Source organism: Nannobrachium achirus, assembly GCF_963921795.1.
Source record: "Nannobrachium achirus genome assembly, chromosome: 9".
Taxonomy (NCBI): Eukaryota; Metazoa; Chordata; class Actinopteri; order Myctophiformes; family Myctophidae; genus Nannobrachium; species Nannobrachium achirus.
Window position 1 is genome coordinate 56,685,501 of NC_137818.1, and position 25,102 is coordinate 56,710,602.

At 44.3% G+C, this 25,102-nt stretch overlaps 1 protein-coding gene across 1 annotated transcript in view; it reads left to right on the top strand.

Moving 5' to 3' along the window:
* Positions 1 to 25,102, top strand: part of LOC308291709 (nuclear receptor coactivator 3-like) — a 129,506-nt gene that overhangs the window by 35,136 nt on the left and 69,268 nt on the right. The window contains exon 2 of the mRNA XM_080733832.1: positions 22,157 to 22,250. The gene's annotated coding sequence lies outside the window, so the exon portion shown is untranslated. The remainder of the gene's footprint in view (positions 1 to 22,156; positions 22,251 to 25,102) is intronic.

Here is a 25,102-nt window from a genome sequence, read left to right on the forward strand (position 1 = left end):
ACCGTTTGTTTTGTATTTATCATTTTTTTAATTATTTAAACTAGCCGATCTACAAGCACACAACGCCTCGCACCGCGAGGCGTTGTGTGCTTGTAGATCTGCTGTTTTCACTACTTTTGTGTGACGGCCTTGCATGATGAAGCAGGGCTTTGCTTTGTGAAAAAAATTTACAAATTTGAAACTTGGAGATACGAGGTTTCTGCCCGACAGTATGTCCATACCAAGGGCGCACCCCGCCGACTATGCCTCCGCAGCGTCCTCAACATGCAAGAAGTGTCCTCCCAAACATTTTGGTGCACGCACACCCGCACCCGCTCACACGCACGGATAGATAAGGGGCCCCCATCCCCCTCTAATGGCAAAGGAGATGGATACTGACACAAGAGAAGATTTCTCAAGATGTCGCTCTCTGCCGTTTAACTCCCTCCGTTTTAAATATTTAAAGCGGCCGTGATATATACCGCTACCCCCTCCTCATCCCAACCTCGTTTTGTGCCGTCAGAAAGTTGCTGGTTTTCTCTGACGCTAACGTGAGTTGGCATCAGAGAGAGAGAGAGAGAGCAGCGCACGTGTGCGTGCACGTACGGCACCTCGCCGCCGGTCCGCGCAGACAGACCATGCTTGTTGCCTGCGAGTGAACGCCGGTTGATCGCTGATTGGGGAATTGTGCGTTTTTATTTTTAGGAGAGACGGGTTATCACTTGCACGTAATCATCACGTCTGCTTTTTCACAAGGTGTGCCCACTCGCTTGTTCCTCTTTCTGTCTATCGAGCGACTCGGCCAGAGGCGTCAATTTGGTATGGCAGCTGCCATACCTTGGCCACAGGGGAAACAAATAAAATGAACTTCTTAAAATGAATGCATCGCGCCTGTTGCTAAGGTACGGCAACATGACTGGTGTCTTGCACGCGCGCCTTCGCGCGCGTGCAAGACACCAGTCATGTTGCCGTACCTTAGCTTTTTGCTGAAGTGACGCCACTGGACTCGGCAGGCGTTTGTTTGTTTGCGGGTGGCTCTGCATGTTGCCATGCAGTTCCCCCCCCCATCCAGTGTCTGTGGCGTGAGCTTTTGTCTGCACAAAGTGATGGATGACTGGGAGCTAATGTGATTTAGATGCTACACCAGGAGCGAATGCACGTGCACGCATGTATGTGTGCGTGTGTTCGCGCACACACACGCATGGCTGGATCTGCAGTGCCTGTGTCGGTGCGTCTACTTCCCTCTCTCTCTCTCTTCATTTGCTCCTCTTTTCCTCACGTCCCTCTTCTCTTGTTCCTTCCATCTCTCACACTCCCCTCCCCATTATTTTCCTGCGCTGTGCAATTTTTGGACTCTGAGAGGGTGTGTGTGTGTGTGTGTGTGTGTGTGTGTGTGTGTGTGTGTGTGTGTGTGTGTGTGTGTGTGTGTGTGTGTGTGTGTGTGTGTGTGTGTGTGTGTGTGTGTGTGTGTGTGTGTGTGTGGTGAATCTGCTTTCCTATTGTCACCGCAGAGAGGGGAGGTGTGAAGACGGGGAGGGAGGGAGAAGAGGTGGGGGCGAGGTGGACGGGTGGCGTAGAAGATGGTGTTCCTTCTCTAAGACCTCATTGATGGGTTATTGTGAGCCAATTATGTTCCATTTCCACAGAGAAAGTCTCGCGGAGGAAGGTGTGCGCTCTGTACGCACATGTCTGTGTGTGTGTGTGTGTGCCTGTGTGCACTCGCATACTCTCGTGGCAACTTGAAGTGCGAGGAGCTTGAGTTTTATCTGCATGCAATTATCTCGAGAGAAAAACACCTTTGGTGTTGCGTACCGTTCTGTGTGTCCTACATACGCAGAGCGGCCCTTTTCTCTGGCAGTCTCAGACTTGAGCGCGTTCGTCGACCCCCTTTCTTGTCTACTTCACAGCCTCTACGCGGTCAAATGCCAAATCGTGAGTGTTGATTTAAACTCAGAACTTCAGAAGAGTGTGCGAAATGGAACCAAATCGGGTCCATTTGGTTTTCTATTTTGGTACGCTCTTCTGAGTTAAAAGGCCACTCAGGATTTTACCGTGTACAGCTGTGGACCAATGACCTGTTGATGATGCTACGATATTTGATATTTTGTGTCATTTGATATCGGGTGGATATTTGATGCGTGTGCCCAAAGCGTCGCCTTACAGCCACCATGAGCGCATACAGACATTCTTCAGACTCCATGACTCTTGGTTCAGGATTGCAATCTTTTTTATCTTCTTTGGCCGTCACAGTAAAAGTTCATCGCTCAGTGGTTTGCCACACGTATCAAAGCTCTTTTTTTGATCGATTTAATACTTTGTATTAGTGTGGTTGCTCCTGCAAGGAACCCAGACTTATAGTACTTGTCCGACTTTATTCCATCCATCTTCCATCCCCTCCTAGATTTTTTTGCTGCGCTACTTCTCCCTCAGTTTTGGTGACACACATTTGGGCCATTTGAGTATAATTTCAGTCGGGTTATGCTAAAAGGATAGGGACACAAAAAGCACCAGGGGATTTGTTTCCATTACGGTCCAGTGTACTCAATTCACCAGTAAGTAGGGCTGTCACGATTATGACATTTTACATGACGATTAACTCATTTTCTGCTATCCCCGTCGAAACCGGAGATTTCCCGCTGTACCACTCTGCTATGCCTGAGGAGCCCGAAGATTTAATTAGCTTTAATCATTGTGAAACGATTAAAAGTATGATCGCTGATTATAGCCGATTCTGGCTCTTTAGGCCCGCCTCCTAACTGTATCCGGTCGTATTTCCGGTTTGGACCGGATCTAGGTTTCCATATCTGGTCTGAGGTCCAATCGTAGCTCAGGTCGCATAGCTTTCCATTGTAAACAAGGAAGCTGACTGCACAGCCATAGAATGGTATTTTTTCACGCGTTTTTTTATTTATTTTGTAGCTGTTTGATTCTTTTACCCGCCTGGCATATGATCTGCGCACATATCGTCTGCTATGTGCGCGAACGTGTACACATGTTACCATAGCGCACAGCTGGCTGTTTTCAATGTTTTTTTATGTAAACACTGGCGGATACAGCAGGGATACAGCCTGGCAACGGATATGTCTATTTCAATGGGGTTTTTTAAAATAGCAGCAGGGGTTTTTAAAATGGCAGCAAATTAGTTAATTGTCGCTCAAATAATTGCGATTAACAATTTCATTTGTTGTTGACAATTACATTTCTGTTTGGCTTGTAGGCTTTGAAGTTGTACATTGCAGATATGACATATAAAGAATGACTGACATATTTGGCAACTTTATACTTAAAAAATAACATTGATTGTGGAATGGCCGATCTACAAGCTCACAACGCGTTGCATCGCGACACGTGAGCTATTTCCACTGTTTTTGAAAATGTTTGAAAATATATGAACATGTTTTAACATGGACACGATTATGACGATTATGCAAAATAATTGCGATTACGTCAAATAATTGCGATTAGACGATTATGTAATAATTTTGACAGCCCTATCAGTAAGACAGACAATACAATGCATGCAATACAGTTCATATCGGTACAAGCTCAGCCGTAGCAAAAGGTATATTTACAGAATAAGGTGGGGTGGGTGTTCTGCTAAGCAGAGGATGCCACTACCAAGGTGTTCAAAGGTGTTCTGCTGAGCACAATATTGTATTTTAAGGTCATCCATTATTTTATGTTAGTTTTGAGTTTGAATGGGGAGTTGATATCTTTAATGGCGTTTGGTAATTTTACGTTTTGGTGGAAGCATTCCCCCCACGTTGGAGCCGAATCTTGGGGGGGACGAGGTCAGATTAGCTGCGAGGCGTTGTGTGCTTGTAGATCTGCTGTTTTCACTATAGTTTAGTATATTTTATAGATGATAAATACAAAACGAACGGTTTTGGACATAGGCCTATATAGTACAAGGTTTCCACCCGACAACGACGATATGCTATAAATATAAGGTGCTGGGAGTGAAAATTATAATGTAGGGGTGCCTCGGATGAAAAAAATATTTAGGGGTGCCCTGAGACAAAAAAGTTTGGGAACCCCTGCTCTAGAGAAGTAGTTGGACAGGTATCTGGGCACTGATCACCTGAGTATCTTAGATGGCATTCACACCACGCTGTTTTACTGCGATTATAATGAAGTCTGGAGCGCATTGTCAGAAAGTGTGCTTAGTTTGGGCAGGTGTGAAGGCTTATACGAATTCTGGTGTGGATCAAACAAAGAAATTCTAATCCACAAAAAAAGCGGTGGTCCACATAATTTCGACCGCGTCATATTTGTTGTTTGGTGTGTTTCCTTGCTGCGGTTGGGAAAGTGCAGTGTGAATGCAAACGCACTAAATTAAAAATGCAACAATGTTGCCCCCCAAAATTGCATTGCATTGAGTCTACCGAACTAAGGGTAACCCAGAAGAACTTTACATAACTTACAATTTTCCCAAACCTGTCAAGTGCAGTGATGTTTTCTTTTACCTTGGCCCGTGATACTTTCCATTGTAAACAACAGAACCACCCCTGACGGGGGTGGTATGTCGTCGTCCACCCCTCCCTCCCCCGAAGAAATTGCCGATCTATGCATTGTGAGCTTGTAGATTGGCCATTTCCGCTAGTGTTCTTCTGTTCTAGGGCAGTGGTTCCAAACTTTTTATGTCGTGACCCAAAATAAAGAGAGATTAGACATTTGCCCGGGACCCAAACTAGTGAAAACAGCAGATCTACAAGCTCACAACGTGTCACTTTGTGCTGCGTTGAGAGCTTGTAGATATTTTCCACTACTTCTTGAACATTTGTCTTCTAATTTATGGAATGCCTTTGGTTTGTCTTTGATTTATTTGTCAAATTACCGAAAAATCATTGATTTTTCTTTTTAATTAATTAATTTTGGGAATGTTTTTTGAAAATATTTGTAATTATGATAATAAAAAAACGAAATGTAGGAAACACAAAACCAAGGGGCCCGTAAAAATCTGTACGCGACCCCCAAATGGCTCCCGACCTACTCTTTGGGAGACAGTGTTCCTAGGGAAAGCTCTTCTGCGACTGCGATACCGTAACCTTTGCTTGAAATCGACAATTAGTAACAGCGCTTTGGCAATTAGGACTACTGTGCTTTGGAAGAGAACAGTCGATGCAAATTAGGACAGAAAACAGACTTTGTTCCTTTTTAATGTTTCCAGCAGTGTTTTAAAGGTCGCTTTTGTTATTCATTAACACCTCAGTATCTCCCTTGTAAAGTGTCCATTTGCGTTTATTGTATTAAAATGTGTGTTTCCTGTTAATAATGTATGTAAGCACACTTATTATTCAAATGGTTTTGTTGCTGTTGTTGTTATTAAGGACTGCCATAATTATTGTGTCGCCTGTCTAAATGCTACAGTTTTTGATTTAGTTTCCCCCGGAGCCTTTTTGTGAGTTTCTAAGCCTTCACGTCTCTCCCTGGGTTGCAGTTAACGTGCTGCCACCAGCGTTGCCAGATTTTTATTGAGAGAAATATGCAACCAGGTCTATAAAAATTAGCCCAAAAGAAGCGATTATGTATATTAGGCCACACGAAACACTCTAATCCTACATGGGCTATTTGAAAGTAGCCGATCTACAAGCTCACAATGCGCCACGATGCGCATAAAAAAAATACAAAAGACAAGGTTACAAATGTTTACGTACATAATTTGTCCACAAAATGTCATTTGTCATACAGATTGTTCGTCGTGAAATTCACCGTCCGTCCTATGCCTGAGCGTCCCCAGCCGGGAATTTAAGTCTGAAATAGTTAAAAAATGGCTGCCAAACCTTATAGAATTTCTGGACAGAGCCCCTGGTGGAATACTTCAGCTTCTCCAATTTTAAGTGAGCCATCACATCTCCGACCCAACGTCTACTATCTTTATATATCTTGAAAAAGAAGTCAACATTTTGGAAGATTTTCAAATCACACTTGTATGGGGGTCTCTTAACACTACTACTGCCTTTTAATTTGAAGGGATGCTTGGTGCCTTGGTACCGCGCCGCTTTCTCCGTAGGCCGCCGCTATTATTTTGAAGGGCCGAGCGGGGGTTGTTTTTGCGCAGATGGATTATCACTTGACGTCAATGTTTACATCATCTAGTCACATGACAGTGTGGGCCCAGAAAAGAAACATGGCTGCGCCCTTTAACTACCAATATTTAATGTACAAGCAACTTTACAGAAAAAAACAAAAAGCCCAAAGTAGCTTATAATAAGCAAACATGGCAACACTGGCTGCCAGCACGTTACTCAATCAATACGTCAATGAATTCCTAACAGTGATGGTATCCATGTTCCCTGCATGTCCACAGTACATTTGAGTTGCAAAATGTACAGTAACTTGTACCCACGGTGGTCCATTTTCATTTGATCTCAAAGAGGGGCGGGAACGTGCCCGAGTCGAGGGCACGTGGATGTTTTTATCTGTTGCCATGGCAGCGGATTGACCATCAGGGCGGGGCTAGGGGGGAATGGGGGGAGGAGCTTATTGATTGACCTACTACACTAATGACTTTTGAATAGCCCTCCTGTGTCTGTCCTCTCCTCCTCGCCCGGGGAGAATCCATCTCTCCTGTCTATGGGATCACTTATATCTCTGCTAATTCCTGATGACATTATGAAGATAATCCCGCTCACTTTTCAGGGAAATAGTGCTTATTTTTCCACTTCAATCTTCCCCGCAATCCCTATTCTGGGGTGAACATGCGGGCGGGAAATAGCAGATATCTACAAGCTTATCGTCGTTGTCGGGTGAAAACCTTGTATGTCCAAAACCGTTCGTTTTGCATTTACCATTTTAAAAATGATATAAACTAGTGAAAACAGCCGATCTACAAGCACACAACGCGTTGTGTGCTTGTAGATCTGCTCTTTTCACTACTTTTGTGCGACAGCCTTGATGAAGTAGGGCTATACTTTGCGAAAGAAACGTACAAATTTGAAACTTGGAGACACGAGGTTTCCACCCGACAACAACGTTATAATGCAACGTGTTATATGAGCTTATAGATCAGGTGTAGAGGGGGAAAAGGGTGGGATCTACTAGTCTAGTCCCCTGGGGGGAAGTATACAGGGTTATATATATGCTAAATATTTTACCAACGCTTACACTGAGACATCTATTGCTCTTTAAATAAATATGACAGTCATGCTACTACACTCATTTGGTCTTGTATCATGGATGTGATCCTCTATTGTGGATAATGCATAGGGGGTCTTGCATAATTTATCAGCTCAAATGAGGTGTTCTAAATAGCCTAGTTATTTTCTTATTGATATAGAGTAGGCGAGACTGCACTCCATTGTTTTTACCCACATGAAGCCTATATATAAATACATATACTCGATTGACTGGAGTGGAGTCCCCCAGGGGTCTATCCGAGGCGCCCTACTTTTTTTTTTTGCCTCTACTACCCCAAATTTCTTTGCCGAAAATAGTCTGTCTACAAGCTCATGACGCATTGTGTGTTGAATGTTCCCCCCCTTACCAAGAGGTTAAGCACATGATCATGAACTCTAGCCGTCCCTGTTCTAGGGCAGTGGTTCTCAACCTGTGGGTCAGGCCCCCCGGGGGGGTCCCCAAATTATTTTGGGGGGTCCCCAGATGATTAGCTAAATCATCTGGCGTTGCGAGGCGTTGTGAGCGTGTAGATCTGATATTTTCACAATATAACCGTGTTATACAAAATGTAATGCATCAACACAATATAATAATTTGGGGGTTTGCAGCCTGAAAAGGTGGAGATTAGAACCACTGTTCTAGGGTAAACCTTTGAAACGAGCAGAACGGCTGTTTATGGTGGAGATGTTGCTTTTGAGGTGAAAAAAGGACCAGAACAGTATGAACCCCTGGGTACTCCAGTCAATGAAGTATACAGGGTTGAAGTGGTTAAGGTCCTATACTGTGTAGGTGCCTCTTATTATGACACCTATAGTATGTGTGACTCCCAACCTATGGGCCGTGAGGGCATTGCAAGTGGGCCATATAATTCACAAAACACTTAGAGATTTGATAGATAATATTACTTCAAAAGAGTTTATGTAAAAAGAAAATAAGTAGGTCACAGAGGCTTATTGTTATCAGTCATAGCACGGGAGTCTATCCCTTTTTCGCAATGTGTTAGACCAGGGTCTTCAATGTTTTCAGGCCAAGGACCCCCGGCTTAGTTGAGAGAGAGAGATGAAGCAGGGACCCCACACAACCTTTTCATAGATTCCATAGTTTCATCGTTTGACAGCACAATCATCAGTGTATTTTGGATTCATGTCAATCTGTGTTTTCAGATATTTAACCACTTGAACTGTCAATACTTAATAAACTTGACCTTTCACTCTGTACTTAGTCTGCTCTTTTCCCCCTCTACACCAAACCTCTTTGCCAAAAATAGCCGATCTACAAGGTCACAACGCCTCGCAGTTTTGGCTAAAGTTCGCAGAAAAAAAGTTTCTATCACACAAAGATTTGGAGGACCCCCTGGCCTGTAGTAACTCTGAGGACTCCCTAGGGGTCCCGGACCCCCTGTTGAAGACCCCTGTGTTAGACCCCTGGGAGATGGATTGCTGAGCTGGAGCGCAAAACCTACGATCAGCTCCCAGTACTTAAAAAGAAAGTAATTTGGGGGGGGGGAACTATCCCTTTTAACTGTGTCAAGTGGTCAGAGATGGGTGGGCCACGAACATAAAAATGTTGAGATTTTCAAGTGGGACCCTGATCCAGAAAAGGTGGAGAACCACTGCTTCAGCAGGATCTCCTGATGACGCGTGGCGCGTGACGCACATAATTCACACAAGCTGTCAACACTGCGATCACGCATTTCCGCCACACGTGGCTCTTGTTGTTTCTTCTGGGTTCAGTGGAAGGTAAGGTGACAGATGACACGAGTGTTTGTGTCACCATGCTTTATCTTATCGGGACTTTGTTTGTAGCTTCTGCGCAACTTTACAGCCAACGCTGAGCGACAGGAATGTGTCTCTGCCTCTGTGTGTGTGTGTGTGTGTGTGTGTGTGTGTGTGTGTGTGTGTGTGTGTGTGTGTGTGTGTGTGTGTGTGTGTGTGTGTGTGTGTGTGTGTGTGTGTGTGTGTGTGTGTGTGTGTGTGTGTGTGTGTGTGTGTGTGTGTGTGTGTGTGTGGAAATAAGCATGTGTCATCGTATATGCACACACGACACGATCAGCGTGGATCAAGGTTCACTCATGATAAAGTAGGACAAAACAAACAGTACTGACGCCTGCATACAGTAACAGTCATGATTGCATATAGGCTGCGTCTGATACGTCCCACAGTAGATGAGCTTATGGATTTTTTTCCCTTTTTTGGGGGGGGTTGACACTTTATTTGATAGTCACAGTGGAGAGACATAGAGTAGGGGAGTGACATGCAGAAAGTGGTCCTCAACAGAGAGTCCGGGACCCCACCTAATCTTTGTGTAATAGGAACATTTTTAACATTAACCACTTCAACCCTAGAATCCCTATTCTGTGGAGAACTTAGCTGATCTACAAGCTCTTGTATTTTCCTGCAAAGAGGTTTGGTGTAGAGGGAAAAAAGAGCAGACCAAGTACAATTTTTCTAAGTATTGAGGGTTTAAGTGGTTAAATGTCTGAAAACATGAACATTGAACATGAACAACGCTACACTATGATAGTGCAGTCAAAGTCTTTGAAGCCATCTATGAAAAAGTTCGGATCTGCAACACAATTTTATTCTCTCTCCAAGGGGTCCTTGGATTGAAATATTTGTGAGCTTGTAGATCGGCTATTTTTGGCAAAGAGGTTTGGCGTAGAGGGGGAAAAGAGCAGACTGGTACCGAGTGAAAGGTCAAGTTTATAAAGTATTGACAGTTCAAGTGGTTAAATATCTGAAAACACAGATTGACATGAATCCAAAATACGCCTGCTGGCCTAGTGGTCTAGGCGCATACTGGCTCTGATGCGTGACAGCACGTTGCAGGTTTGAGTCCCTATCCCGACGGCCCCTGCTTCATGTCACTCCCCATCTCTTTCCGTTTCCTGTCCACCTACTGTTCTACAATATACAAGCTCAAACTTTTTGTAGATTTTAGCAATTTTTTTTATTAGAATCCTGAAAATTAACAGTAACATACAAGGTTTCTACACGACAACGACATACTATAATATTGTCTCTGTTGGGTGGAAAGCTTGTAAGTCCAAAACCATTAATCTTCATGAAATGAGAAAAGAAAAAGCTGTTCCAATGGATATAATGGAGTTATGAGATTTAGTCACATGCTCTAATACTATTAATTTGTTAACCACTTTCAACCTGGAGTTATATTCATAACTAATTATAATCGCATTGGGGACGCATTATGAGCTTGAAACTATTGCTGAAAGTTTGCAAAAGTGTAAGACCGATATTTATTGATCTATTAAAACAAAAGAATAAGTGCAAGGTGACGATATCATTTCTCAAAGAAGATTTGTGAATTTAGAAACGCGGCTGTATCAATCGTCGATACTCAAATCAATGACGTCACATCCCCGCGTTTTTCAGCACAATGGCACAACATCCACGCCCAGCTGACCAGTATCATTGACTTCCACTGTATTGACCTTATTATGCATATCGTCGTTGTCGGTTGGAAACCTTGTATGTCCAAAACTGTTTGTTTTGTATGTATCATTTTTAAAATGATTTAAACTAGTGAAAACGGCCGATCTACAAGCACACAACGCCTCGCACCGCGAGGCGTTGTGTGCTTGTAGATCAGCTGTTTTCAGTACTTTGGTGCGATGGCCTTGTATGATAACTTTGCGAAAAAATGTACAAATTCGAAACTTGGGGATACGAGGTTTCTGGCCGACAGTGACGATATAGAACATAATAACTCATCCTAGACGGCCATGAGTCTGTTTAGAACGACTTAAACATACGCTGGCTTCATGCTGCTTCCTCTGCTGTCAAAGTTTATTTACAGTAGCAAGAACATAATGCATTAGTAGCCAAAAAACAAAGGCATGTAAGGTGAGTGTACTGTGTACATTTAAATGGCTGTACAAGTGGTGCAAAGAATGTAGTAGAGTCTTTAAACCAAGACTCTGACTCTGTGTCACCGTGTTGTGGAGAAGCTGGACCACTATGACTAAAGGCCTCTGAAACCTATAAACACACCACCACTGTTCAATGTGGTTAAGGTTGCTGTATAGTGATATTGTTTGGCTAAAAATAAACCTTGTTTCTTATAAGGTTAATCATCGCTACTGTACAAAGTGTTTGTTCAACAGGGCCCTCCTCATTCTCTCCAGCGTAAACAAAATAATATTTTTTCAGTTGGGTCACTGATTTCTGACGATCAGGACGATCAGAGAACACATTTAACTGCCTCACTTTTATAGTGTTCCAATTCCAATTTTGTGTGCTAATTTTATTTTTATTTTTCATCGCTTCCAATTTCACTTAAATCCTGCTTGATAGTGAAGTGTAGCCATTTGGCGTACTTGGTAAAATATCACTTTACTTTAGCACTTTTAAATAGCAATTTACTTCATGGCCTTGAATCAATTCCCTAGCATGTGATCTGAGTATTATTAAATGTCCTAAGGGAAGAGACATTACTGGCAGGCATGTGTACACATAGTCATGAAAGGGGGCTTGAGCCCCTGCCCTTTTACCTGTCTGTAAAAAGTGCCCTCCCAAGACCATGAATGCAGTTTTTACAATGGTGAAAGAAATTCAAATGCTCCCTTTCCATGCCATACCCGAAGGCGGCACTCAAAATAATTGCCTTTTCCAAACTCTCCTGAACTTGAATGCAGCATCTTATGTTGAAAGAATTGCCCTCTCTGTGTAAAAAGCCATGCTGTAGTAGCCATATTGTTGCCTTTTTTATGCTTAGTTTCGTGTGGTATCAAGTACTGAAAATAGCCGACCTCCAAGCTCACAACGTGTCGCACCGCGACGCGTTGTGAGCTTGGAGGTCTGCTATTTTCAATATTTTCACCAAAAGGCTCTTTTAGATATTTCAGCCCCTGCCTCTCTAACATTCTCTGCACGTCCCTGATTGCTGGAGATGTTGACGTTCGCTGTAGAGGATTATCTTTTGCCTAGTTTTTTTTTATTCTTTTTTTCAGAGTTGAATTAAAACAATAGGAATAAACATAATGATTAAAGAGCAGGGCAGCATGCATGCAGTGTTCCAGGTTTTTCAAACATTGCTTTGTTTGTACGAGATAAAGTGGAAGCTGAGATAAATCGCCTGTTTTATTGTTGTGAGAGTCAGCTCGCCGGGTGCTCTGCAAGTTAATTTGAAAGCAGTCTGTAGTAGCTTATGCTGCTATTATAAAGGCCAGCCAGTAGTTCATTTATTCGTTTGTCTTTTTTATGGTCTCCATCCACCATACTCACTTTTGGGTCACGACCCATCAGTTGGGAACCACTGTGAATGAATTGGCTACTATGAACTAGGCCTGTTACAACATTGCAATTATTGGAGATGCAATTGTTATTACATTAAGGTCATAATCGTCATGATCATTTCCATGTTGCATTTTCAAAAAATAGTGGAAATAGCAGATCTACAAGCTGAAAACGTGCCACGTCGTGATGCGTTTTGAGCTTGTAGATCTGCCACATCCACTATTGATATAAAGTTATTAAATTATCTGTTATTTGTCGTATCTGCCTTTTGTTTACAAAGCCTAAAAGCCAAACAGAAATGTAAATATTAATCATAAATTTCCGATCCTCAAAGCCAAAAACGGCACAATTAAAGCGTTAATCACAATTATTTGTGTGACAATTAATCGTTGAGTAAAATGTGCAATCGTGACAGCCCAAAAGCTTGTAACAAGCCCAAAAACTTTCTTGAGGTGTCTATCCTTTTAGTTGACTGTGTACCAGTGAACTGTACTGTCATGAAACTGTACCTTTTTCCTATGCAAACTTCTAATAAAGTCTTCAATCAATCAATCCCTATAACCATGAATGATTGAGAACCACATAGTAAAGGTCGTTGCACACTGCTGCGAGTGAATTTCGGAGCACCAAAAAAAAAAAAGAAGCTCACGTTATGTCAATCACGTTTTTTCGGATCAGGGTTGATTTTTTCAGATTTTCGCAACTGTCGCCACTGGGTCCTTTGCTCTCTCTCTCTCCTGAAAAATGCTTTTGAGGATTTGGGATTTCCAAAACGCAACGAAAAAACGCAGTGCAGTGCGCAACCAGCTTTAGGCTGAATAGGCTCATGTTAGTGTAGCGTAGTGAGTTTGGTTTCATGTTGGTGTAGCATATAGTGTCGGTACAGTGTTGTGTGTTTGGTTTCATGTTAGTGTACAGTAGCATAGTGTCAGTACAGTGTTGTGTGTGTGTGTGTGTGTGTGTGTGTGTGTGTGTGTGTGTGTGTGTTTCCTCTGCGTTCTTGGAAAGGATGACTCACGCAGAGGCTTATTTCCTTTTTTGAATATGTAAATGGTGTTGAGGGCACGCTAGGCTACAGTAGACACACCCTGGCCTGGACGGCTGCTTGGATGAGTCCTAGACCTGCTTTGGCCTATTTCTGCTTTTACACACACGCACACCTCGTCACCTCCCACCTTCATCCCAGTCTGTAGTGTGAAGCCAGACCCATATCGTCATTGTCGGGTGGAAACCTCTTATCTCCAAGTTTCAAATTTGTACATTCTTTCGCAAAGTATAGCCCTGTTTCATCATACAAGGCCGTCGCACAAAAGTAGTGAAAACAGCCGATCTACAAGCACACAACGCCTCGCGGTGCGAGGCGTTGTGTGCTTGTAGATCGGCTGTTTTCACTAGTTTAAATCATTTTTTAAATGATAAATGCAAAACGAACGGTTTTGGACATACAAGGTTTCCACCCGACAACGACGATATATTGGTTTGTTTGTTTCCTACTTTTAACCATGCACTTTCAAACTGAGGTGGGTCCTTATTTTGTGTATGTTGTTGTTATAAGAGTAGTTGCTTTTCAAAAGTTTCGAAAAGTTTTCCAAAAACTAGGCTTCAATGTAAAGCCTGACAGCACATCGCGATCTTTGCTGCACGTCTCTCCCCATCTCTCACTCTTCCTGTTTCCTGTCTGTCTCTACTGTAACTAATACTAACTATAGTAAATAAAGCCCAAAAAAGCCTCCAATATATTACTGTATATAAAAAATGTGCAGATCTAAAAGTCAAGTCACACGTTGTAGATCGTCTGTAAAGCTTGTAGATCGTCTGTTTTTTTTGCTTTCTTTTTGAAAAACTTTGATCAAATTGCTTTTTTCAAATTGACGTCAATCGATTTTGAGACGAATTCTAACTCTAGTTCTGCACATGCGCGTCACGTAGCCAAACACAAGCAGAGACTTCAGACCTGCCGATTTCCCATGTTGTCTTGCGGGTGGCTGCGGGCAGTTCCGGCAGGAGGAGTGCCGGTTGTCTTGTGTGCAGTTGGTTTGGCTTAAAGGTATATTCAGTGATTGTATTTCATTCAAATAAAAATATAATTGGTACATTTTCCTTTCATTCTCCTCACTAGAATGTGTGCTGACCATATAAGGACTTCCACCATGGCCCGTGTTACGAGCATAGCTAGATTTGTTTTTCAGAGGTGGCCAGCCAGTCCTCGACCAATCAGGGTAGAGTATGGCCGTAGTTATGTCAAGTTTTGAGAACCACAGTCACTCTGAATTAAGAACGTCTGCTAAATGCCTAGATTGTAAACTACTGAACTCATTCAATGCCACAGTCTCGTAGTAAATCAGTATCATACATATCCTGGAGCTGGAGACGTAGGCCTACCGATATTCAGTGATTGGGTCTAATGATCAAAACGAGAACATTATAATGGTGTAAAAAATCTATAAAAAAACAAAACATTTCCACGCTGTAAGGCCAGTAAGGGACAAGATGACCCCCGGCCACTTTCATTATCACTGAATACACCTTTAACGTTGTCGTGGTCAGTTTTCACTGACAGAACCACGACCCAAATGTGCTGCCAAACAGGGTCAACGACGGCGCGTCTTTCCTATTGTTTGGTTCCTGGTCAAAGTTCACCACGGTTGAACGACGCATCATGTGTATTGGTCGGACACGCGTAGGCACTGCAACACTTTGGAAGCACATGTGTGACCGTCCCTTTGTAGCAGTAGTGGCTCAGAGCCTCTGAGACCCGGGTTCGAATCCCGGGCGGTAAACCCTTTTACTTGGTCACACAATATTGCATAAAAGCAGTTTAACTGAACAGTGGAGGTAGTGACTCTTATTTGTGTGTGACTTGAAAGGCATTTTTTTTTTTTCAAATATGTCAGTAATTTCTTTGTATATTTTTTTTGTGTCATGATTGCCATGTGCAACTTCAAAGCCTAAAAGCCAAATAGAAATGTAATTGTCAACAACAAATACACAATTAAATTGTTAATCACAATTATTTGAGTTACAATTAATTGTCATGTAGAATGTCATAATCATGTCAGCCCCAGTCTTGTATGTTCATTTTAAAAGGAGCATGGCAGCGGTGGGGTGTGTCTTGTATGTTCATTTTAAAAGGAGCATGGTAGCAGTGGTGTGTGTCTTGTATGGGTGCATTTTAAAAGGAGCATGGCAGCGTGGAGCAGCGTTTCGCTCCCCTCTCGGGTGCCCCCTCTCTAGTGGAGACGGACTGTGGATTCAGTTTTTTTATTAGCCTCTGCGGTCTGATTTGTTTAAGGGGAGGCAACGTGCCAACATGTGGCTTGGCTCCTATTCTGCTCCAGTGTGAGTGCTGGTTTTGTTTTGAGGGGGGACTGGGCTAAGAAGACTAAAGCGGAGTCACCCAGAGTGCACGCATGCGCGCGCAGCCGGCAGCCGCTTACACACACACGCACAGACGCGCACACGCTCACGCACGCACGCACGCACGCACACACACACACACTCTGCAGCATTATGTATGCTTTTACTGTCCTGATTTTGTGCATGCTGGATACCATTCTCCATTGACTGTTTCCCTCATTCACAGCCATAAGAGAAGGAAGCAAAAATACATACATACATACATACACACACACACACACACACATATGGACGCGCGCATGCACACGCGCATACACACAACGTGCACCCCCTTACAAACACACAATACAGTTATATACCAAAAAAAAGGTAATAGAGATTGAAGGAAACAAAGGTCTGATAAACAAACTCTGTACTGTAAGTGAGCAGGGATTTGCATGGATGGCAGATTTCATAATCTCTCTCTGTCACTACCTGTACATGACGTACGTGTTCTCTGGACATCAGACAACAGGAGGATATGTATTGTATGTCCTTGTACTTTTAGAGCAATGGTTCTCAAAGGGGGTTCCAGGGGGTCCCCAGCAAAATGAGGTAGAGTTTTGACCACTTTTATACCTATTTCTTATACTTTGGGCAGTGGCGTCAGTTCAGCAAAAGCTAAGGTATGGCAACATGACTGGCGCGCGTGCAAGACACCAGTCATGTTGCCATACCTCAGCAACAGGCATGATGAATTTATTTTAAGAAGTACATTTAATTGTTTTCCCTGTAGCCAATGTATGGCAGCTGCCATACCCAATTGACGCCTCTGACTTTGCGTATTTGGAAATGTACGATCTGCAAGCTCACAAAGATTTACAAAGCGATGCAAAATGCAACAAGTCATGGCACTACCACCTGTGGCTCGTTATATCCAGATCTACTCTACTGCCTCGCCAACACAGCCCGACCCACGAGTTGATGTCTAAAGTTTCATAAAAGATCAAAATGTATTGGATAATAAAACAAACGTTTAATTCCCATCGAAGATAACTCGTATTTGTTTTAACGAGAGGAAGGCGCATTGATGCAAATGATTATGTGCACAGACCTCTCTCTCACGCATGCATGCACCCACTCACGCACGCACACATGCAAGCATGCACACACACACACACACACACACACACACACACACACACACACACACACACACACACACACACAAGTAGTACAGTATAAAATGGGGAGGCATCATGGTAACGACGAGACCTGAACGAGGAGGACAGTGTGGGTGGATGAAGAGGGTTTTACGTACTCTGTAAAATCCTTCGTTTTAATCTAATCTTACAAAGAGTGCACTCTCTTCAGAGAGAGTTAAATGGACGCTAAAGAGCGTGTGTGTGTGTGCTTGTGTGTATGTGTTTGTGTGTGTGTGTGTGTGTGTGTGTGCGCGCATGCGTGCGTGTCTGTCTGTGCGCGCACGCGCGCGTACAGTAGTAGTAGACGTGTTGAGACATCTGTCTCTGTGCCAGTGCGTCTGGGAGCTTAATTAACACTGGGCTCTTTTAACACAGAGAGTCGACCTCTGTGCGTCTGAAGCTCGATCGTTCGCTCTCTTACCACTTTCATATTCCAAGGTTGTTGTTTGTTTACTTGATGTTTCTATTAACCCTCCGTTACGAGATGAGCAGCGCGACACGCAGCCACACTACTGTACCATTAACTAGCGTTTATTCAGACCGTGTGATGTCAAAGCAGTGCACAAAGAGCACTGATGAGCCCACTGAAATGAATGCTCTCTCTCCCTCCCTCCCTCCCTCCCTCTCTCTCTCTCTCCCTCTCTCCCTCTCTCTCTCTTTCTGTAAAGAGAGCTGTGTGTCATATTGCAACTTAATTAACCCATTAAGACCCTGTGGCCGATTCTATAAATGCCTTCTAAATCTGTAGTTCTTAAACTTTCTTTGTGCCAAGGACCCCCGATATGATGTGTTTGGCCGCGGATCCCCCTCATCTGAAAACCATTTTTCAAAAATAGCAGATCTAGTGCCGCGCTGTGAGCTTGTAAATCTGCTATTTTTCAATGGCTAAAGCATAAAATAATGGTTAAATCGGTTCAAGTGCGAATCCCCCTCACCTGAAAATGTTCTGAGGCAGGGACCCCCAGGAAGAGAAGATTTTGTGTAATTTTTTTTCTCCAAAATTACACTTTCAAGATGAAAAAAAAGTCCAGATACATACAACATCACAGCAAACTTCGTGCCGCGCTTTACATATCTGCTATGTTTTAATAGCCAACTCTAGCTTACGAAACACCATGAAAATTGTGCATTTCCACAATTTATCTCTCTGTCATTTGCACAATATCTCTCTCTCTCTCTCACTCACTCACTCACTCACTCACTCACTCACTCACTCACTCACACACACACACACACACACACTCTCTCTCTCTCTTCCGCGCTCCGACGCTGCTCGCGAAGAAGTCACTTTTCCTCCTCTTCCGACACTCGGACAAATCGTAGTCCGCTCTCCCTTTGTCGCTGTCAACGCTATAAATTCTCGGGCCACTTAAAGAGATCGCTCTTTTTCCTCTCCCCCCTCTTCAATTAATAGGAAACACATCGTCTGAAGGAGGGTCTTTTGTGGGTTTGCGAGGGTCCATACATCACCCAAACTAGAGCCCCCCTCCCAACCCAACCACCACCCACCCCCTCCCGACAGCCCCCATCTGCTCCCAATCATGGGGCCAGCCAGCGGTCAGCTCACCAATGGTGAATGGCACACAGGCACACGCTCACACGCGTGTGTGTGCGCACACACACACACACACACACACACACACACACACACACACACACACACACACACACATACTAGGGATGGGACGATATGAAAATTTCATATCATGATGATTGTGACAAAAGATATCACGATTTACGATATTATCGTGATAAGCAAAATCCATTATCCTGGGGTGGAACATTTGCCAAAAAATAGCTGATCTACAAGCTCACAACGCGTCGTGTAGATTGGCAAAGACATTTGATAGAGAGTGGAAAAAAAACTGTATCAAGTATGTATATAAGTACCTTTTACCAATTCTAGAGGGTTTAAGTGGCACCGGATATGTAGCTCGGCAAATAAAAGGTGAATTGATCCCAGTGCATGGCGGAGCACGATATCACGATACATTAAATCTCCACGATACGATTATCGCAAGTGTTTTTTTATCACGATAAACGATAATATCGCTTATCGTCCCATCCCTAACACACACATACTTGATAGACGTAAGCTTGGCTATGTAACGCAGGCATGTTCTGCAGAATCTACGCGCGCACAATTCTTTTCTCGCCAACTTGCACTGTACACCAGTGGCACACATTCACACTTTCTCCCTAAAAACAGATGCACATTGTCTGCACACACGTGCATGCGCACACACACACACGTTTGTAGTACGTACACACACTCACCCAGACACGGTGACGGATGAACATGAGACACGCTGTCGGTTTGCTTCGCTGATGATGATACGCCGTCATGGAAACGCCCTGCTCTCTCCATGGTTACACACACACGCACGCACACACACACACACACACACACACACACACACACACACACACACACACACACACACACACACACACACACACACACACACACACACACACACACGGGTACGTGTAACCGTTCCTTATCGGAATCTAAACGGACACAAATGAGCCCATTATGAGCTTTGGGGATTAGACCAGTGATGTGACCCAATGGACTGTGTTTTCATTCTCTGTGATCCTCCACAATAAAGGGTTGGTTTTTGAAATCCTTCTGTACAGGTGGTCACATGCTGCATGTTAGTGGAATAGAAACGGCTTCTCCCTCTCTAAGATTTAGTTTTTGGGCTTTTTTATGCCTTTTATTGATGCTGAAGTAGACAGGAAACGGGGAGAGAGAGAGAGACGGGGAGTGACACGCTGCGAAGGCCGTCGGGATCGGGACTCGATCCCGCTACACTCTGTCAGGCTAGCGGTCTTCTCTCTCTACTCTTGTGTAGGGTTGGAAAAATCGTGAAAAGTTTGCAAATCTTTGAATATCTGTTTTTCAAAGCACACCATTGTAACCCAAATCTCTGCTTCTGGAACAACATATTTTGATATGGGGGTCACCGGCCAAATACATGTATTTTTGGGGGTCCTTTACATGACAACATTTGAGAAGCACTGATTTAGAAGAAGGATTTAGAAGACATCTATAGAATCGGGCCAAAATATTCAAAGACTACAAATCTTCACAATTTTTCAAAAATGGCAGATCTATAAGCTCGCAGCGCGCTGTGAGCTGGTATATCTGCTATTTTGCAATAGCTTAAAGTTATACCATGTAACTTTTTTTATAAAACAAATCTTAAAATTGTCCTAACTGTTAAATCGCTAAAGTTTTAGAACACCCACTCCGTTATTTTCAGCTTCTGAAGCATTCTCTTTATATGTTTTCTATGAGCCGTGAGGGGGGTAGAATTTCGCGGCAAAATGACGTAATCTGCATCATCCGTATACGTTGTGTATACATTGGCCAATTACATCGCAGATCATACACACATGATACACTACCGGCCAATTACAGTGCATCTTGCGTCTTTTCAGGAAATAGCTTGCTTCAACAGCTTTGTTTACGCTGGTCTAGAAGTCTAGCATGTAACTCCCCAACCGCTGCTCGTAGAGGGACACGAGAGACCTCTATGGATGCGTCTCGGCGAGGCGGACGCGGTGGTCTGAAGGCCCGGTCCGCGGCGAAAAACGGCCCAAAAAAGCAGACGCGACCGCAGTTTGCTATACTGCTACAGACCACTAGTTGAGCAACTTACACAGTATAGCTTTAAGGGTTAATGAACAGAAAATACATTTTCAGGTCGGGATACCAATATTATCCAAGTGAGAGAACTCGTACAGGACACAGTGAAACTGGAAGTGATGAAACAAATAAATGAGCAGACAAAATTCTGACTAAATATCCAGGCTAAAATGATCATTGTGAGGTTCTCTGTCCTGATTGGATGAAATTGGTGTCCCACCTGAACATGTATTTTTGTTGTTTACTAAAGAGCTGGAGAGACGGGTCGGGGAGACCACTGTTACTAAACAAACACTAGGATTGATTTTGCCTGGTTCCAGCCCATAGACCCTGCCCACTCTCAGAGTGGACTCTTTCTCTGGTCTGGAGCCGAGTACATGAATCGGCTTCAGCAGCCAAAACATTATGGCTGATCCAATGAGCGCAGGGGGTGGGTCTAACGAATATCCAATCAGCGCAGCAGTTGAAACGATTTCAAACGAAGTTCATACACGACAGGCACACACACACACACACACACACGCACGCTGAGTTCACCAAGCTGTTAATGTTGATTACATGTTTCTGGTCGAAGTTCTGTGTGGAAGCAGTCACTGGCACAGACAGAGACACACACACAAACACACACACACACCGCGGCCGTGCGTCGCGATCACCTTGCGTCGCGAGCACCATGCGTCGCGATCACTCGCGCGCATGCTCGTGCACGCTCGCAAAAAAGTCCCTCCACCGTAAATCGTTTAGAATAGGGCACAGTTTCAGACTAAAAATCAGGCTAGGATTGATTACTATCAGAATATTTAGAGCTTTAACCATAGACTGTAAAAAAAATATGGATGGTTGGAACCCATTGGTTTCTATGCTGCGAAAATTACATTTTTTTTGCCCTTGTATGGGTGTCGCCATCATTGTTGCGACCGTCTAATTCAAAAGCCCAAGACACTTTATTTGATTCTTGGCTTCAGTTTTTTTTTTTTTTTGGCTTCCGTCTCTTCATTAGCTCAGTGTTGGACAAAAGTACCCAATCCCTTCTTGAGTCAGTATAGATTCTCCCAAATATTATATTACTCAACTGCTGTACAAGTGAAAGTTGCTCGATCAAATTTGACTTAATTTGTATTCAAAAGTTACACGCACTACCTTTTCGCGAGTGTGTTTCAGTGTGTTTGTGTGCGATGGGTGGATGCATGGCTTGTGTGTTCACGGTAGCTCTGTGTGTGTGTGTGTGTGTGTGTGTGTGTGTGTGTGTGTGTGTGTGTGTGTGTGTGTGTGTGTGTGTGTGTGTGTGTGTGTGTGTGTGTGTGTGTGTGTGTGTGTGTGTGTGTGTGTGTGTGTGTGTGTGTGTGTGTGTGTGTGTGCGCGCGCGCACGCGCGTGCTCTCTAATAAAGACAAAGGCATTTGCTGACTGGGAGCGTGTGGTTTCCTCTCAAAGCGTATTTCCTAGTACAGCTCATTAAGTTGTTAATGGCGTTTTCCCGTGCAGTCATCAGCACTCGGATTAATAAATACTGCCTGTTATTCATTAATATCATCATAATGAACCTCAATGCGGCGTCGAGCGCAATCGCTTATCATATCTGTGTGTGTGTGTGTGTTCTCTTTCCAGACTTCATCGACCAGCCCAGATAGGACCACGCCTCCACCGGGAGGAGAGAGGGGGAGGACCAGACCGTCGTCCGTCTCTCGGCGCCCGTCACAAGGTGCGCTACGTTCCCTATGGTTGGCATGGTAACGGTTCGCCGCCACTCTGCGGTTTACGTTGACTTTGTTTTTTTCCTTTTTCGCGGGAGAGCTGCTGGGAGACAGTTTCACGTTGTTGCCATGCTGTTGCAACATCCCCGGGCCGCTGCCAGACAGGAGGCGAAAGGATTTCTGTAAAACAAATGTTTTTTTTTGGAAAGCCGTACGTACGTACTGAGCATTCAATTTGACCAGGCTTTGTCTCTGTCGGAGTTAAAAAGAAAAGAAAGGACGAGAGAAGTAGCAGACTATAGCGGTAATGGTTGACAAAGGGAGGGAGGAAATAAAAGACAGACGGAGTGAGAGAGAGAGAGATGCGTTAGTTTGCTCTCAGAGGACGGGAAGAAGGAGAGTGGAGAAGAAGTGCATGGGAGAGAACATGGCTAATGGGGAGACAGGAGGAGAAATCAAATTATTTTCTGTGCTCTACCTGCCATAGAGACCCAAACAGTGCATTAATCTTCAACTGTGTCTGCAGGTGACAGCACACGCTTCCACGTACGCGCACGCTCGCGCGCGCGCGCGCACACACACACACACACACACACACCTATCTAATAGGAGCCACACATGCACTGTAGACAACTTGGATCCTTAGTAGTCTGTTGTGAAATTCACAGCGTTCATTTATGCTCCATCTTACGACGGTGTTGTGTGCCAAAAAAATGTAAAGCTACAATCTAAAGGCTCACAACACGTTGTAGATGTGATGCATTTTGAGCTTGCATTTTTGCTAAATCAGACTTAAAGGAGAAGTTCACCCCTAAAATGTATTTTTTTCCTATTGATTACTCACCCCATGGAATTGTATTTTTTGCATTCCAAAGACAAAAAAAATTATTATAGTAAATTTACCACCATTGATTCCGGATGGGGACCCAAATGCATTCAGGTCACCATCCGGAATCAATGGGGGTACATTTTTTCTAATCAAGTTTTTGTCTTAGGAACGCGACAAAAACCTTTTGGGGGTGAACTACTCCTTTAAGCTGTTGTGTCTCGTCTCGAAATCTTTGGTCTGAAGCTAGGCTTAGGTCTTGAAGTGATGAGGGTGATGGTCCTTGCTGGTTTGTATGCAAAGAAGGAAGGACATACTGGTTAAGACTGGTGAGAGCAGAGGAAGGATGACGACGACGATGATGGGAGATACGCGACTCTGTTTCACCCAAACCTGCGTCACGGGGGGGGTTGACTCGCACCCAGCTCGGCCTCAAAACAGGAAAACAACGCCACTCTGGCCCCGGATCGGTCCTGATAATCTTAACAGGGAGCCGTCCGGCTGCCTCTTTTATCAAGTGTGAACCAGCGAAAATGATGTCCTTGTCTTCCGATCTGTCATGGCCACGCGACCACGCGCAGAGCCACGATGGCTGGCCGCCGTGTTAAAGCTCAGACACATCAGTGCGGTGGTGTGTGTGTGTGTGTGTGTGTGTGTATACGACCAGGGCCAGGCCACCAGAGCTGTGTGTGTGTGTGTGTGTGTGTGTGTGTGCTTGCGTGCCTCTGTTTTGTCAACAGAGATTACGAAAGACTGGGCGTCTGGCGGGGCCGGAGAGGTGACGGCCGGCCTGTCTGTGACGCCTAGCGTCAGTGTGCCAGCCTCTACTCCCCCCCACCCCCCCCCCCCTCGCAATAACACTCCTCCCATACTCGCCACTAAAGCCCCCCCTCTACACCCCCTGCACCCGCCCCCTGCCTCCGGAGTCGCACCCAGAAAAAGAATGAGAGAAACACTTATCAACACACACACAGGAAGTCTGTTGCCACTAGCATGGTCCTCTGTTCTGCTGTCTGTCTCTCTGTCTGTCTGCCTGCCTGTGCCTGCCTGTGTGTGTGTGTGTGTGTGTGTGTGTGTGTGTGTGTGTGTGTGTGTGTGTGTGTGTGTGTGTGTGTGTGTGTGTGTGTGTGTGTGTGTGTGTGTGTGTGTGTGTGTGTGTGTGTGTGTGTGTGTGTGTGTGTGTGTGTGTGTGTGTGTGTGTGTGTGTCTAACTGTCTGGCAGCGTTAAAAGGGAGGCGAAGGCCCCAGCGTCAGATGAGCATGCTCGGTCAACCACTGGGTTTATTCATAGAGCCTCGCTGTCATTTTGTTGTTAACGTCGGACTCACAAGGCCAGGCTCGAATTCAAGTGTTTTGCTCGGCTGTGGCTGGCTGTGAAAGCCTGTTGCTATCTTTGACATGCTTAAAGCCAGATATGCCAAGAATCTCCTTTGGTCTGCTTTGTGTGTGTGTGTGTGTGTGTGTGTGTGTGTGTGTGTGTGTGTGTGTGTGTGTGTGTGTGTGTGTGTGTGTGTGTGTGTGTGTGTGTGTGTGTGTGTGTGTGTGTGTGTGTGTGTGTGTGTGTGTGTGTGTGTGTGTGTGTGTGTGTGTGTGTGTGTGTGTGTGTGTGTGTGTGTGTGAATCCTCGCAGAGTGGAGGGAACCGGGAGGGTTTGATGCACTGGTTCTCACCCCAGGGGGGTCCCTGAAGGGGTTCTAAGGGGTCCTCCAGCGAAATGATTGAAAGTTAAGAACCAAAATTTTCCCTTTTAGGGGTCTAACACTGAGAGACACACAGAGAACCAAATGGACCTGTAGGTAAGGGGTCCATTTGTACACTCTGAGAGTTCAATTAATGTGTGAGGATTCTCCAGTGTAGATTAGAGTCCCAGAGATAAGAATTGTATCAAATGGAGGTTTGTGGCCTAATGCGTATCAAACTGGTGGTCCTTTGGGAACCCCTCATTTAATGCATGCTAACACAAAAGGGGATTCCTTGCTAAGTGTTTTGGCGTGAGTAAAGTCATCTTTTTCTTGACCTTTCAACTTAAGGTCA